Consider the following 8,701-nt stretch of genomic DNA (forward strand, 5'->3'; position numbering starts at 1 on the left):
GCTATTATCCATTTTATTTAGACTTTAGTCAAATGGGCTAGGATTCATTTTAAGTCTGCAGGAAGGGAAAGAGCAGCTATGAAATTTAATATCTGTATATGCATATTTGCAATTGAACTTCTGGGCTGAACTCTGAAACCCAAAGAACTTTCCCATTAATAAAATGCAAGTAAAACAGCCAAACGAAGCACTGGGAATAAAAGTGTTTTAAGCAAATTGTAAAACGGTTGGGGTCTCTTAGATTCACTGACAACTCTTGTTCTGGTTGGCTTTACTGTCCTGTCCCATTGGGTCAGGATGGCATTTCTGGCTCCATCCCACTTTCCTGGTCCCATCAGTCGAAGCTGGTATGGGCTACAAGGACGAAAGTGCACCTTCAGGGCCAGCTGGGGATCAGTCAGGAAGAGCCATGGTATGTTAGGCTTGGCCCCTATGAAGGAGCCCAACTCATCCATGTATGTGATGTAATCTGTCTACAAAGTCTGGCTCTGGCCAAACCTGGGGAAAGAAAAGAACACATTGGAATGAGTGCCACAGTTGTAAACAGAAGCACAAATTTCTTACTTTTTACTCTCAGAAAAGTAATATTTTAGTCAGCACCTCCAGTAATACCCCCACTCCTCCCTTTTTCCACAACATAGAATTTATCATTTGTTCTTTGACTGTAAGTGAGCTGTTTTTTTCCCTCTCCTTCCTAACCTCTATTCAAGCGTGATGTCATTTTGGACTTTTGTCTCTAGCCATGAAGCCTGAGTGAACTGACCCTAGGGTCTCAAGGTGACTGATTAACTTAGTTTACTCTTTGATACATGATTATTCTTTATATGACATTGCTTAGGATCTCCCCTAATGTTAGATTTTTATATCAATGTGTTTAAAATTGGGTTTATGTATAGTTTTAATACTGTTGCAATTTACTAATATAAATTGTTTCATACGTTTAGTTGGAGTGTGATCTCATTTGCTTTTAGAAACCCTTATTTAAGCAATAAGATTGACATTGAGGCTGCTCTTTTTCCTCCTCATTATTCCTATTGGCCTCTAACATAAAGGGTAATAAGTAGAAAATACAAGGGCAGGTGAACTCAATTTAATTCTTCATTTGGTTTTCTTGGTACATCACTGCCACTGCTCAGCTTCCAGCTAGCTAGTTTGCTGACAGACGCATGGCTGGTGGGAAAGGAGCTGTTGGGGAAAGAGTCAGTCATTTCTCATCCTCAGCACTATTGGCATTTTGAGATGGATAATTCTTTGTTTAGGTGGACTGTTCTCTGCACTGTAGGATATTTAGCAGCATCCCTGGTTTCGACCCATTAGATGCTAGTAGCATGCCCTCTTCACTTGCAATGACCAAAAATGTTGCCAGATTTTGCCAAATATCCCCTGGGGGACAAAATCACCCATCTGAGAACCTGTGCTCTAGAGTTACACAGGAGAAGTGCAATGACAATTATTTGCCCATCGAATACTGCTTGATTATAGCAAGTGTTTAAAAAATGTGAACTTTGACTAGTGACAAGATTATAGAATCTATTAATGTTTTCCTACACATATAGGCAAATTTTAGGATTTGTTTATTAGCAAGTACCATCTCTTACCATTTGAGTTTCTTCCCCATTTTCTCATTAATATCATCCATCATTTCATTTGTAGTTGGCAGGGTGCATGAGTCTAAAAAACAAATGAAGACAGAAATATTGAAAAAGACAAAGAAATCAGAAATATGTAATTATACATGATTAATTTCATTCAGTGTTTATGAACTATGTTCCTAAAAGATTTTGTATCAAGAGGAGCTTTCTTTAGTATGTTTAGCAGAATAACAATTCACGGAAACAAAGATCTGAGAAGCCAATGAACCTGCTCTGGGAATGGCAAAGCTGGCCTACAATGAAATAGTGACAGTGGAAAAATTTTTAGCTTCAAGTCATCCTATCTTACATTTCTGATGACATTATGGAGGGTCAATCCTCAACATGCCTCATGCATATAATACCTTATCAGTTTCATCATTTCTTTCTGCATCCTCTTACTAAGAATTCTCTCAAGAAATAGTCTGGTAAAATAATTCAATCTAAGGTCTATGGCAATTAAAATTGGACAATGGAAGGAAACCTGGGTTTTCCAGCATCAGCCTGCAGCCAAGGAAGATGTTTTAAGGGGCAGCAGAAAATTTTTATTTTTTTAATAAATTTCACTATATTAGTGGAGGCCTCTTTTAATTGCTAACTGTAGCTCATTTGCCTTTGTAATAATGGCAGGAGAAGTTATGGCATTCCCATGAATACTTCCCAGTCATTATTAGCATCTCACCTCAGCCTGCTGGTATCCTGTGGTCAGATACTTGCTGTGCCCCTGCTAGAAAGTAAGGGACCAGAATTTTGGTCATTTTGTTTGATGTTGTATCTTGAGTGCCAAGACAGAACCTGGCACATAGCAGGTGCTCAATAAATATTGGCTGGATGAGTAAATGATGCCCATTGTTTTATGTACATTTCTTGGGTTTATGAACTATGTCTGATTTTTCCATAAAACCTCAGATGCTTGGCACTGTTTTGCTTTTCAAGAGAAAAAGACAATAGAATCATTTTATAAGTGAGCACCCTTACAAAAGATTTCATAATGGGTTTTTTATTTATTTATTTATTTTTTAACATCTTTATTGGGGTATAATTACTTTACAATGGTGTGTTAGTTTCTGCTCTACAACAAAGCATAATGGGTTTTTTAAAATAACAATCTTTCATGGTACATTTGAAATAGAAGCTTACTTATGCACAACATTTTAAGAAAACATACACATATACTCTATGATTTTAACTTTTTCTTCATTACTTGTAGTCTAAGTTTTTATGGATGGTATGTTAGGTAAGGTACACCTATATTGGCCAAGATTCTCAAACCCTTGAGTAAAAGGATACTTTCAATAATAGTGGTGATCAATATGATTGGAGTAAATTAAATTGATATTTGAGATATTGCCTTTCTCCTCATATCCTTGATTTGCTCACACAAACATACTTGTAGTCCCTAAAACCCATGGGGTCCAGGGGGAGGAAGGGGGAGAAGGTTATCAACAGAGTAGAAGTGGCCCAACACTGTTATTCTGACACAGTTGACATCGGTAATGCCTCCAGCATGTCCTGACACCCACCAGGGTCCTTTCAACCTTTGCAATGTACCTTGACATTGCAGTGATCCACTGCTGTCCTTCTCTTGCTTTTATAGCCTTGCAAAGTCCTACCAATTCCCCTATGAAAAGTCTAAGCTCTTTAACACAGGTTATAAGGCCCTCCATGCTCTGATTCCTTCCTCTGTTTCTTGCTGCTGCCTGCCTCTGCTTTATATTTCCTTACACCAAAATATTTCTGGTTCCTCACACACTCCATGCTGTACTTTACCTTTATGTCTTTCCTCATGCTGTTCCGTTTTTGTGGAATAACTCACTACCCAACTCCCCTCACCAGAACACTGTAGAACTTTCCCTATTGCAGCATTCCCCTCACCTTATTTTAAGCTCTGTGAGGTCAAGCATCATGTCTATCTTATTCCCTTTATATCCCTAGCACCTAGCACAGTGCTTGGTGTATAGTATGTGCTCAGTAAATATTTGTTGACTAAATGAATGAAAGACAGAATGGTCCACTTACTTGCAAACACTTTAACTGTCCAGTGGGTCTGCAGGTCAGCTGTAGGGATGGCAGACCCAAGGGACCGGACAAGGTCAATCACAGCCAAGGTTGGCTTCTCCATCAGCAAGGGGAAGATGCCTTTAAACAAGGTGACCTCATTGTTTCTGCTTTTGATGATGGAGTCATCAAGGAAGGGGTAGGCATACCCATAACCTGTTGCAAAGATGACAACGTCAATGCCCTCAAACATTGTCCCATCCTCAAACATGGCTGAGGTCTCTGTGAACTCCTTCACACTGGGCTTGATGGACACAGTGCCACATAGCATGTGGGATGGTGGTTCGTCATTGAACACAGGCTCTTTCCTCCGGGTGCTATGGAGAAACGAGAAAAAGGCCCTTGCTCTAAAGTACCTCATTTCCAAAAAATATTTGCAACAGTCCATAGCACTGAACAGATTTCAGGGTAAGCAGTTAATCGTCACCATGAAGACAACTAAACTTTCTTCTTTTGGGAAAGTCCTTTCCTGTTGCTAGTAACAATCCTTAGGAATATCTGTCTGACATACAGATGGCGAACAAGCACATGAAAAGATGTTCAGCATTGCTAATTATTAGAGAAATGCAAATCAAAACTACAGTGAGGTACCCCCTCATACCAGTCAGAATGGCCATCATCAAAAAGTCTACAAATAATAATTTGGGACTAACAGATACATATTACTATATATAAAATAGATAAACAATAAAGACCTACTGTGTAGCACAGGGAACTATATTCAGTATTTTGTAATAACCTATAATATAAAAGAATCTGAAAAAGAATATGTATATATTTAACTGAATCACTTTGCTGTATACCTGAAACATTGTAAATCAACTATACTTCAATAAAAAATTCTATAAATAGTAAATGCTGGAGAGGGTGTGGAGAAAAGGGAATCCTTCTATACTGTTGCTGGGAGTATAAATTGGTACAGCCACTCTGGAAAACAGTATGGAGTTTCCTTAAAAAACTAAAAACAGAGTTACCATATGATCCAGCAATCCCACTCCTGGGCATATATCCAGAAAAGATGAAAATGCTAATTTGAAAAGATACATGCACCCCAGTGTTCATTGTAGTGCTATTTACAATAGCCAAGACATGGACACAGTCTAAATGTCCATCGACAGATGAATGGATAAAGAAGGTTTGGTATGTATGTACAATGGAATATTAGCCATAAAAAGAAATGAAATTGAGTTATTTGTAGTGAGGTGGATGGACCTAGAGTCTGTCATAGAGAGCAAAGTAAGTCAGAAAGAGGAAAACAAATACGGTATGCTAACGCACATATATGGAATCTAAAAAAAAAAAAAAATTCTTAAGAACCTAGGGGCAGGACAGGAATACAGTCGCAGATGTAGAGAATAGACTTGAGAACACAGGGAGGGGGAAGGGTAAGCTGGGATGAAGTGAAAGAGTGGCATGGACAAATGTACAATAGATAGCTAGTGGGAAGCAGCTGCATAGCACAGGGAGATCAGCTTGGTGCTTTGTGACCACCTAGAGGGGTGGGATAGGGAGGGTGGGACGGAGGGGATATGGGGATATATGTATATGTATAGCTGATTCACTTTGTGATACAGCAGAAACTAACACACCACTGTAAAGCAATTATACTCCAATAAAGATGCTAAAAAGAACCCCAAAACCTCTGTGTAACTGAAAAGTGGTTTCTTTTGAGGAGCAGTTGAAGTCTAACTTCAAAATAAACATTTCCTCTCTGTTTCAAGAACAGGATAAAAATTCACACAATGTGCTGCCTTGAAAGTACATCTAAAAGCTGGCAGCCTCTCTTTCCCCATATTCTGAAGGAACTTTCATGAAATGAAGGAAAAGTATGGAATGTTATATTGCTCCTGGATTCAAGACATCTATTTCCCTCCAGCCCAACAACCCCAAATGAAAGGATTTGTGTCTCTGATGGGCTGCCTCAGGCCTCACTGTTTCCTCTTACATGACAAAAGCATCCTCTACTCATGGTTGCTGTATTTCTCATAATGGCGAAGCTCAGAGATTTAAAATTTTTTAAAACCTCACTTGCAAATTTCTGCTAAGGTCAGAAAAAGGGTGAAGGCTCACGCTTGGAAGGTTCTCATGTTTGAGTCTGTACCGTTCACGCGTAGCTGGTAACTTCTGTTGATGGTTGTGAGAAGGAGCTTTCTCAGCTGCCCACTGAAAGGAGGGCTGAGCTGCAGGTTGCAGACTGGTTAAAAAACATGGAAGATTCTGCTCCGGGAAACAAAGGTGATAAGACCTCACAATATTTCCATCCTTAATGAATCCCTGCTCTTTGTTCCTGGACTCCAGCCAATTGTAACATGAGGAGAGAAGAGTACGTGCCCTACAGCTCCTTGGAATTTTCCCTAAAAGGATGTTCTCCAAACAAAGGAAAACAGAAGTATTATATAACAACAGACAATTGCTCCAGAGAGCTCACATTTTCATTATTTCAATATGTGGGTGGTTTGAGCCAGTAAGGAGGAAATTAAGCTCAGACTCTGCCTCTGGATGAGAGAGCTTGTCCTAGACCTAGATGCCAAGCAGCTCTGGGGCACATTATCACTGTCTGTCTTGGGTTATAACTGTGTCCATCTCCCATCATCCCCACTAGAACATAAGGCACTTGAGGGCAAGGTCAGAGGCTAATTCAAGACTATTGTGCATGCATTTTAGCAGTCTGCCTTGGTGGTCTTTGATATTCCATCTCTGCTTATCAAGTCCTATTTTTGCTTGTCTAGATATACCCTCAATGTCCAGCTTAAAAGCTGTCTCCCTTCTCATGTCTTTGCTTGTCTTCCCTCCCACCAATTGGAAGTCATTCCATCAAGCTCTAATTGTCTTTACTGCCCTAATCATACTCTGTCCTATTCATTTATATTATGATTATTCTAATACTTCTTTTCTCTCTGCTTTTAGAATACTGTCTGCCTGCTGTACTTCTTATATGCAGCTATGCCTAACATAGTACCCTATGCATAATGAACTCAAATATTTATTTTCTGAATGAATAAATGAATGAATGAGTGAAACAAAAGCAGATAGTTCTGGTTCTATTATTTTCCCCTTTGCAATCCAAGTGATACTGACCTATTGTACATGGCTTGTTGAGCAACCTCTTATTACAGCAACAATAAAATCTTCAGAGGTCATGAGGTCCTATATTGGAGTACATTAAACCTAAGACATGCTCACATTCAGCGTGCTAGTATTTAAACTCCATTTGGTTTTCATTTTACAGAAAAAGCACACTGTGAAGAGTTCAGAATTATCAGGTTTCTCTCTTCTGGATTACCTTCTGCCTAACAGGACTTGCAAGATGAAAGCTTATGTAACACATTTTTCAAAAATTCCTCTCTGATCATGCAGCGTACCAAGCAACTTTTCTTAGAAAATAAGGAAGGGGTGGGGTGTATGGAGAGGGCTAAAGTTTAGAATATTTGTATATGTTTACATCCCCACAGGGTTTTTGAGTATAATTCTGCTTATGCACAGTGACTTTATGGAAAAGAGACATTCCCCTCTTGTGGATAACCCAGAGTCTGACTTTGCATCTTATTGATCTATCATCTAATGCTTCTTCAAATAAATGTTCTGATCTGGCTGCACTGGTTGACTCACAGATTCCTGGATACACCATGTTCGTTGCCTTCGTCTGTGCCTTTCATGGATTGCTGGTCACCCCTATCTAGAAGGGTGACCAGCAACCCCTTTTTCCCACCTGATACTGGCACACTGTTGTGTTCTGCACTGTTGAGAATGCCACTCTCTGGAGTTGTGTCACATAATGGTTCTCTACTTTTCTTGTCTGAGAACATCTTTCAAGTCTCAGCTAAGTGCTATCCCTGTAGGAAGTTTCTTTTGACTTGCTAATATTCTAGTAGTCCAGCCTCATCTAAATCTCAAGGCACTTGTTTATTTAGTTCACAGTCACCAAGGGCTGTCTTGTTGTAAAGTTCTATAATCTTTCTTTTTTTTGGGGGGGGTCATGAAATTAAATTTTTTAGTTTTTTTTCGTTGTGGTTTCTGTATTTTATTTTATTTTATTTATTTATTTATTTTTTCTTCTTTTTATTGTGGTACGCGGGCCTCTCACTGTTGTGGCCTCTCCCGTTGTGGAGCCCAGGCTCTGGACGTGCAGGCTCAGCGGCCATGGCTCACGGGCCCAGCCGCTCCGCGGCATGTGGGATCTTCCCGGACCAGGGCACAAACCCATGTCCCCTGCATCGGCAGGCGGACTCTCAACCACTGCACCAGCAGGGAAGCCCGAAGCTCATTGTCTCATGAGTGTTAATTCTTATCTCTGTTAGACAGATTTCATATTTCCTATCATGGACCATCATGTGTACTTTAAATTTTATTTTCCTCAACACCCAGTAGAGGGTTGGGTATTCAGTAGGAGATCTATAAGTAAATGTTGATTTAACTTGATGACCCCTTTCTAAGTGTGTTCTTATTAGTAACACAGAACAGTGATTAAATTCATCTGCCAGAAGTACTCTTTGGTATCATGGGATTTGGAACAGACTTCATCTCTTCCACAGGAATGCTTGGAGCTGTTCTTCTTTGGTTTTGAATTGGTTTTGAATGTAATATCCTATGCTTAACTTTTCAGACAAGTCTATGCCAGATGCGTTTGTTTGTTTGTTTTTTGTACTGGTTGCAAAATACATTCTCTCTATTTATTTTGTTATATGAAATTGGCTTCGGGATTTGGATCCACTTAAGTCCATGAGATTTTGGCGTACATCTCCCTTCTGATATGGTCAGGGGGAGAAGTGGGGGAATGCAGTGAATTAGAAGCTGAGAAGTTTCCTAAGTTTGAAATTAGGCCAATCACTCCACAAAGAAGACATTTTCTTTTATTTCCTCAAGTGACATACCGTTTAACCAAGGTGTTCCTATATTCAAAAGCCCCTAGTGTTATCCAAGCCTGATTTGCCTAGACTGATATTCAGTTCAGTTAAATTCATTTACTAACTTACTTAGTCTTTCATTAAAATATGTATACCTACTATGTGCCA

The 8,701-nt window shown here is 39.4% G+C and overlaps 1 long non-coding RNA gene across 1 annotated transcript; it reads right to left on the reverse strand.

Moving 5' to 3' along the window:
- Positions 1-1,596: 1,596 nt before the first annotated feature.
- Positions 1,597-5,909, reverse strand: LOC109552895 (uncharacterized). Its single transcript, XR_012331628.1, has 3 exons — positions 5,791-5,909; positions 3,651-3,845; positions 1,597-1,671 (listed from the first exon to the last, which is right to left on the reverse strand). It is a non-coding gene; the product is annotated as an uncharacterized lncRNA (long non-coding RNA).
- Positions 5,910-8,701: the final 2,792 nt, after the last annotated feature.

This window comes from Tursiops truncatus, chromosome 1 (genome assembly GCF_011762595.2).
Source record: "Tursiops truncatus isolate mTurTru1 chromosome 1, mTurTru1.mat.Y, whole genome shotgun sequence".
Taxonomy (NCBI): domain Eukaryota; kingdom Metazoa; phylum Chordata; class Mammalia; order Artiodactyla; family Delphinidae; genus Tursiops; species Tursiops truncatus.